A 6,740-nucleotide genomic window follows, 5' to 3' on the forward strand; every position below is an offset into this window, starting at 1 on the left:
TCCCACACGGGCTGGCACTGCCGGCCTTGCCGTGGGCCGCAGCCACCGTTTGGGCTGTCAGACTTCCTTCAGAGACTTTCAGATCCACCTGAATCGCGTCCCAAAGCCCAGGGAGCAACCCCCACTGCTGAGCAGGAGGCGTTGGGCCTTGGTTCTGGTTCCCACAGGGGACTCGAAGGGGCTCTCCTGGCTCCGGGCTTTCCCTCGTGATCTGTAAACTCAGCACTGTTCCGTCTGTCTGCCGGTCAGCGACCCTGGAGCCTTCCCCTGGGTGGTAGCTTCTGCGGGGAGGAGCGTTAAAAAGACAAACTTTTGCCCTCGGGGATCTTACACACGTACCTTGGAGGACACTTACCGTTTATTCGCGGCCCCAGCGTTTCTGCGAAGATGCTCTGTCTTCCCAGGGCTGCTGGACATCCTCAGGTCGTCTCCAGTATGTGTGAGAACCCCACCCGCCCCGGAAGTGGGACGCCTTCCTTCGAGACACGGCTGGGGAGACACAGCCGGGCAGGGAGGGCCGCAGGCGTGGTGCGGGCTGACCTAGGTGTGGCCAGTGCTGTCAACACTGACAAGTGACGGAACGTTTGACCCTTAGTTTCTGTAAAATACGGCTGGTCACACCGCGCGAGGTTGTGTCGTGAGGTCTGAGAGCGTGTACCTCCGGGACAAGGCAGGGGGCCGGCACACAGTAGGCGCTTAATACAAAAGGACGAAACCTCCTTTTTCTAGCCCCGACCCGCCGGCCCGCAGCTGTTCCGAGCCACACCCACCCGTCCGCCTCCCCCAGCTCACCTGGATCCACCTCGGGGCTCGCGGGTGCTCCTTGGAGCACACTGACGGGTTCCCTCACTGTCCCTTCAGAGCGGGCCGCCCCCCGGATGGTCCTCGAGCCCCGTCTGTCTTTACCTGGCCGTGTGCCTGCGGGTCCGGAGGCCCCGCTGAGGGAGGGACTCCGACAGTCCGTCTCCACCACCAGCAGCGGTGGAGGCAGCCCTTCCGCTGCTCCGGGGTCTCCGGTCCTGGCAGGTGGCTCCTGTCACCTGTCCTTACGCTCGCTACCGACGTCCCCCAGGCTACGTTACTAAGTCCTGTAAGAAGTCGTCCTCAGGAGGCCAGGGCTCCTTCTGTTGTCAGCCTCCCCACTCCGTGAACACCTCGGTGGTTTCAGGCACGTGCTGTTCGTTCCTTCTACACTGATTGACTTAGCGAAAGAACAAGGATACTAATTAACGATTGTCAGACACTCCCCTCTGATAGCACAACTCCAGGATAATCTGGATTCTGGATGAAACCAGTAGGGGACCGTCCACCTCTCCGCAGCTCACTGTGCCCCATGTCACAGCTGAGAGCGGGGACATCTGCACGGCCACTCGCTCCATCGCCTAATCGTCCGGTCTTCCCCCGAGCACGTCCTCCAGGTCGGGCTGCAGCAGAGCCCAGGCGGACGAGGCCTCGCCCCGATCCCCATGGACTCCTGCTCACCTGAGAAAGGTGGGGAACGGCCCTCCTGTTTGCGGGTTGGGAAGGGGTAGCAGGGCTTCCTTTGTGGACATGGGTCTACAACACGGCACCGCCTTTTTAAAAAAGATTTTATTTATTTATTTGACAGAGAGAGCGATCACAAGTAGGCAGAGGCAGGCAGAGGGAGAGGAGGAAGCAGGCTCCCTGCTGAGCAGAGAGCCCGATGCGGGACCCTGAGATCATGACCTGAGCAAAGGCAGACACTTAGCCCACTGAGCCCCTGGCGGCCCAACACGGCACCTTGAATGGAGTCGGGGAATGGGTCTGAGCCACGTGAGCCATGGGCTGCAGGGGTGAGGCGGGCATCAGCACGCTCTGGGAGGGCCCCTCAGGGCAAGCAGGGCACCGTACGCTCACCAACTCGGTCGGAGGGCAGGCAACCCCTGCTGAGGGGTCTGGTCCTTCCAGAGCCTCTCAGAGCGTCCAGAAGGAACAAGCACCAGAGCAGAGGGCCGGTGCCCCCGCATTTCATCACCCAGACGGCTGACCTGGAGGCAAGGGCACAGGTCCGGGAGACCCGTGGCCTCGGTCCTTGCTCCTGGCAGTGCCTCCTGACGGGGGTTTTTCCAGGTTGCTGCTGCCTGCTCTGCCCCGTCCCTGCCTCCAGAGCAGCCCGAGAGGTGCCCCCCCACCCCCCACCAAGAGGCCAGGGAGCTCTTGGGCTTGCTGCTGTTTTGGAAGAGCAGAGGGAGGGCAGGCAGGGTCGGCTTCTCCAGTGGTAGCGTCACACGGGGCACCTGGGCCTGCCTCGGGAGGAGGCTCTGACTCCGTGTGTTCTGTACCTGTGCCCATTTTACAGGGCAGAAAGCCAAGGCCCAGAAGGAGACTCAGCAGCCTCCCGTCACGGGGTCGGGGCTGGAACCGGGCTCTCTGCCCATCCCGTCCATCCGATCACCTCTTCCAGGAAACCGGGTCTCCCCACAGCTGCCCCACTGCCTGCGTGCCCAGCGGGCCCGTCCACCGGACCCCCAGCCCCCCATCTAGCATGTTTGTGTGAGTGAGTGCTCAGTACACGCCAAGAATTTAAATAGCCTGTGACCTCATCCTGCGGGCCTCCATCCGCATGAGCTTTTTTTTCAGGAATTTTATCCTCCTGCTACCAACCCCGGGCGCACTCACACAGAACTCACATTCTGTGGTTTCTCCTGCTTCCCGGAACCCGCTCCCCCAGAGGAGGGCAGGAAAGCCCTCTGCTTACTCACGGTCCAAGGAGGGACTAAGGGAGAACAGATGCCTGGATCCACGAGCTCTCACGCAGCCAGCGGCTCCCGGCCCCGCGTGTCACAGAGACCCGGCTGCTCTGGGACCTCGGCGCGCCCCCTCCCCAGAGCCCAGAGCCAGCACGGGAAGGCCAAGTGGTTCCCCCGCTCCCAGCCCTCGCCCCCAGACCCCCAGCTTCCCAGCGACCCAGGGTCCTCTCCGGGGTGGCCTGGAGCCCCGACAGTCACCAGCATTGGCCCACCCTCTCCTCCAGTTCCATCAGAATGGCCCGCTCTGACCTTCGGTGCGGAAAGGACGCTAGAGGCCACTTCATTCATTCATCTGTCAGTGCAGTCGCTCAAAGATATTTCCTGAGCATCTAGTGTGCACCAGACCCTGTCCTGAGGTACTGGCCGACGGTGACCAGCCCGCCGGGACGCGCCCTGCCTTGCATTGACTCCCACGTGTGGACTGACACCCCTACCCAGCCCCAACCCATGGGCCCCCCTGCCGTGTGGACCCCCCACTGCATGGACCCCCCTCTCCCCAACCTCCGGCTGCCATGTGGGCCCTGCATGGACCCCCGCCATGTCTCCTCTGGGCGGGCTGGTGCCCAGAGGTCCCTGGTTGGTCGACGGTCTCTCGTGAGCTGTCAGCAGTGAGCGGGAACCCGGACCTGCTTCCTTTGTGCATGAAATCTGAGTTTCCCCCAGAAGCCCCAAACCCCTTCTCCCACGTTTCTCCAGGCTGCTTCCTCCCTGCAGCGCTCATTCCCCAGCACCACGGCCACCTCTGTCCTCAACCCCCATGCTGGACCCGAGCCCGGGCCCAGGGCAGCCAGGTCCCTTGGGGACGGTGTTCCCCTCGTCTGAGCATGTGCTGCCGGAGCACAGCCCCTGGGCAGGTCTGGGGGTCAGGCCCCCACCCCTCTGTGGAGGGCGCCCCGGGTGAGGCCATGCCGGGTCTGCGTGCCTTCTTCGTTTTATTCTTCATAATGAGCTCACGTCTCTGAGCTCATGTCCACGAGCTGGCCTGTCCCCACTCAGGAGTGTCCATCAGCTTGAGGCAGGCTAAGAAACCTCACTTTTGGCCAGTCTGGTGCTGGTCACTCTGGCCTGGGGCCCGATTCCAGAGCCGGCTCTCTCACTGGGGTCTGGTGCTCAGAGGCCTGTGGACTCCTGTCTCTCCTCTGCTGTCCCCGTGCTCCGTCACAGGACCTGATGACAGGTCACATTCACATACATCCTGAGGCAGACACCCACGGCTCAGACTTCCACCATGACCAAGACGTCTAGTCTTGAGGAGGCGTGCGCGGCCGATGAGCAGCTGCGGGACCTGGCCCGGGCCGGCCGCTAGGTGGGACATCTGTTCCCTTCTGCTTGCTGGCAGGGCGGCTGTGCACCTGGCTGTTGTTCCCGAGAGGTCCAGGCTCTGCAGTCCCCTGGGTGAGGCTGGACTCTGCCAGGTGTCCCTCCCTGGTCCATGAATCCTCTGGAGGGCAACCAGCCCCATCCCCTGCCCAGCGCCCACCTCACGGGGGAAGCTCAGGAGACGGATCAGACTCGAGCTCTTAACCAGGCGACGCCACTTCTGTCAGCTGGTTTTCTGCCCTAGGCTGGGCCCTTTCCTCTTGCTCCTTTCTGTGCTCCCGGGCCTGAGGTCCTGCCTGGTCGGGTCCAGGTTGCTCAGACCTCTCAGGCCCCTCCTGGCTCCTCTGCATCGTCTGACTCTCCAGGACAGGTTCTTTCTCCGAGCCTGCCCCCTGCACCTGCCCCCTGCACCTGCCCCCTGCACCTGTGTCTCCTGACTCATTCATGTCATTTTCCCACCAAGGAGGGCATTCTAGAAACTTAGGCCTGGTCCCACCCAGTGTCCACAGAGAACCAGTGACCTCTCATTCTGACAACTGTGATGGTCATCGTAGACTCATTTTTTTTTTTTTAAAGATTTTTATTTATTTGACAGACAGATCACAAGTAGGCAGGAGGCAGGCAGAGAGAGAGAGAGAGAGAGAGAGAGAGAGGAGGAGGAGGAGGAAGCAGGCTTCCCGCTGAGCAGAGAGCCCGATGCGGGACTCGATCCCAGGACCCTGGGATCATGACCTGAGCCGAAGGCAGAGGCTTTAACCACTGAGCCACCCAGGCACCCCACTTTTTTAGCCCGTTGAGATCTTTTGCTCCATCTTCTGAAGCTTTAACCTTCCTGGCTTTCCCGCAGTGGGAGTCTGCTTGCTACTCCCTCTGGGTGTTCACTGGGTACTGGACAGGCATGTTTGCAGGCCAGACCTGGAGGAGGGCCCTGCATGGTCCCAACCATGCTATTCTCAGATCAGCCTCTATGCTGTGTTCTCAACGTCAGACGTCAGCCTCCACTGAGCTTGTCTTACTGACGCAGACCAGAAGACCTATCTATCATAGGATGTCCACTGGCCGGGGGGAGGGGGTCCATGGCACCACACTGAGACTTGGAAAATAATGGCCATCACGATGGAAGTTTCTAGAGCCTGGCAAGGAATCTGGATTAGTTTCCTAGGGCTGCCTTAATGAAGCACAGGATGCTGGGGCTTAAAAATGACAAAAAATGTGTTGTCTCACCCTCTGGAGGCCAGAAGGCTGAGATCCAGGCAGGGCAGGACAAGTCCTGCCTCCTCTAGCTTCTGACCCCACAGCAATCATGGGTGCTCTTTGGCCACATCTCTCTGTCTCTGCCTTTGTGCTTACATGGTTCTCTTCTGTGTCCCAATGTTCCTTTTCTTATAAGGACAAGAATTATTGGCCTATAAGGCCTGTCCTACTCCAGTAGGGCCTCCTCTTAACTTGGCCAAATCTGCCAAGACCCTATTTTCAGTAAGTTCCTGTTCACAGCTTCCAGGCAGACACGATTCAGCCTCGTCTGGGCAGCTTTGGTCCCCCCCCCCGACCACACTTCCTTAGATATACACTTTCCCCTATCCTCCCAAACTGATATTTTACCCAAGTCTCTATGGGGCTTCCAAGAACTCTTGGGCAGTCCTACTATGCCACCCACTTTGCTCTGGGGCTTCCCTGACACAAGTCCTCTTTGTCCTGTGAAGGCTGGCCAGGACCTTCCCTCCATGCTCAGTGGGGCCGTGGGGTCTAGCTGCATCCTGCCCCGGCACCATGCACAGTGGGGCCGTGCGGTCTAGCTCCATCCTGCCCCGGCACCACGCACAGTGGGGCCGTGCGGTCTAGCTCCATCCTGCCCCGGCACCACGCACAGTGGGGCCGTGCGGTCTAGCTCCATCCTGCCCCGGCACCACGCACAGTGGGGCCGTGCGGTCTAGCTCCATCCTGCCCCGGCACCACGCACAGTGGGGCCGTGCGGTCTAGCTCCATCCTGCCCCGGCACCACGCACAGTGGGGCCGTGCGGTCTAGCTGCATCCTGCCCCGGCACCACGCACAGTGGGGCCGTGCGGTCTAGCTCCATCCTGCCCCGGCACCACGCACAGTGGGGCCGTGCGGTCTAGCTGCATCCTGCCCCGGCACCACGCACAGTGGGGCCGTGCGGTCTAGCTCCATCCTGCCCCGGCACCACGCACAGTGGGGCCGTGCGGTCTAGCTGCATCCTGCCCCGGCACCATGCACAGTGGGGCCGTGCGGTCTAGCTGCATCCCGCCCCAGCACCTCCATCACTTCCGTCATCCACGGAAACATCCCCAGGACCTGGCGCTGGATTCTGCTCCAGCTCTGAGCTGCCTCTGCCCTATTTGTGCCAACCTGTTTTTCTCTTGCACACAATCAGTTCTCCCTACATGACCGGTCAGCTCGTGTTGTCTCCTCGAGAAGTCCGCCCTGATCGTCCCCTTTGGAAGATACCAAGGAAGAAACATTTTCTCTGTCCCCTCCTCTGAACCTGCATCATTGTGTACGGGTTATTCCTCCTAATCAGATCTGAAGGTAGTCTTGCTGTCTCCTTTGCCCTGCATACTCCTGAAATGCTAAGAGGGCCGCTCAGTGAATGTGTGCCAAGTGAACAAATGGAAGAAGAAATGCATTCG

Source organism: Mustela erminea, chromosome 4 (genome assembly GCF_009829155.1).
Source record: "Mustela erminea isolate mMusErm1 chromosome 4, mMusErm1.Pri, whole genome shotgun sequence".
Taxonomy (NCBI): domain Eukaryota; kingdom Metazoa; phylum Chordata; class Mammalia; order Carnivora; family Mustelidae; genus Mustela; species Mustela erminea.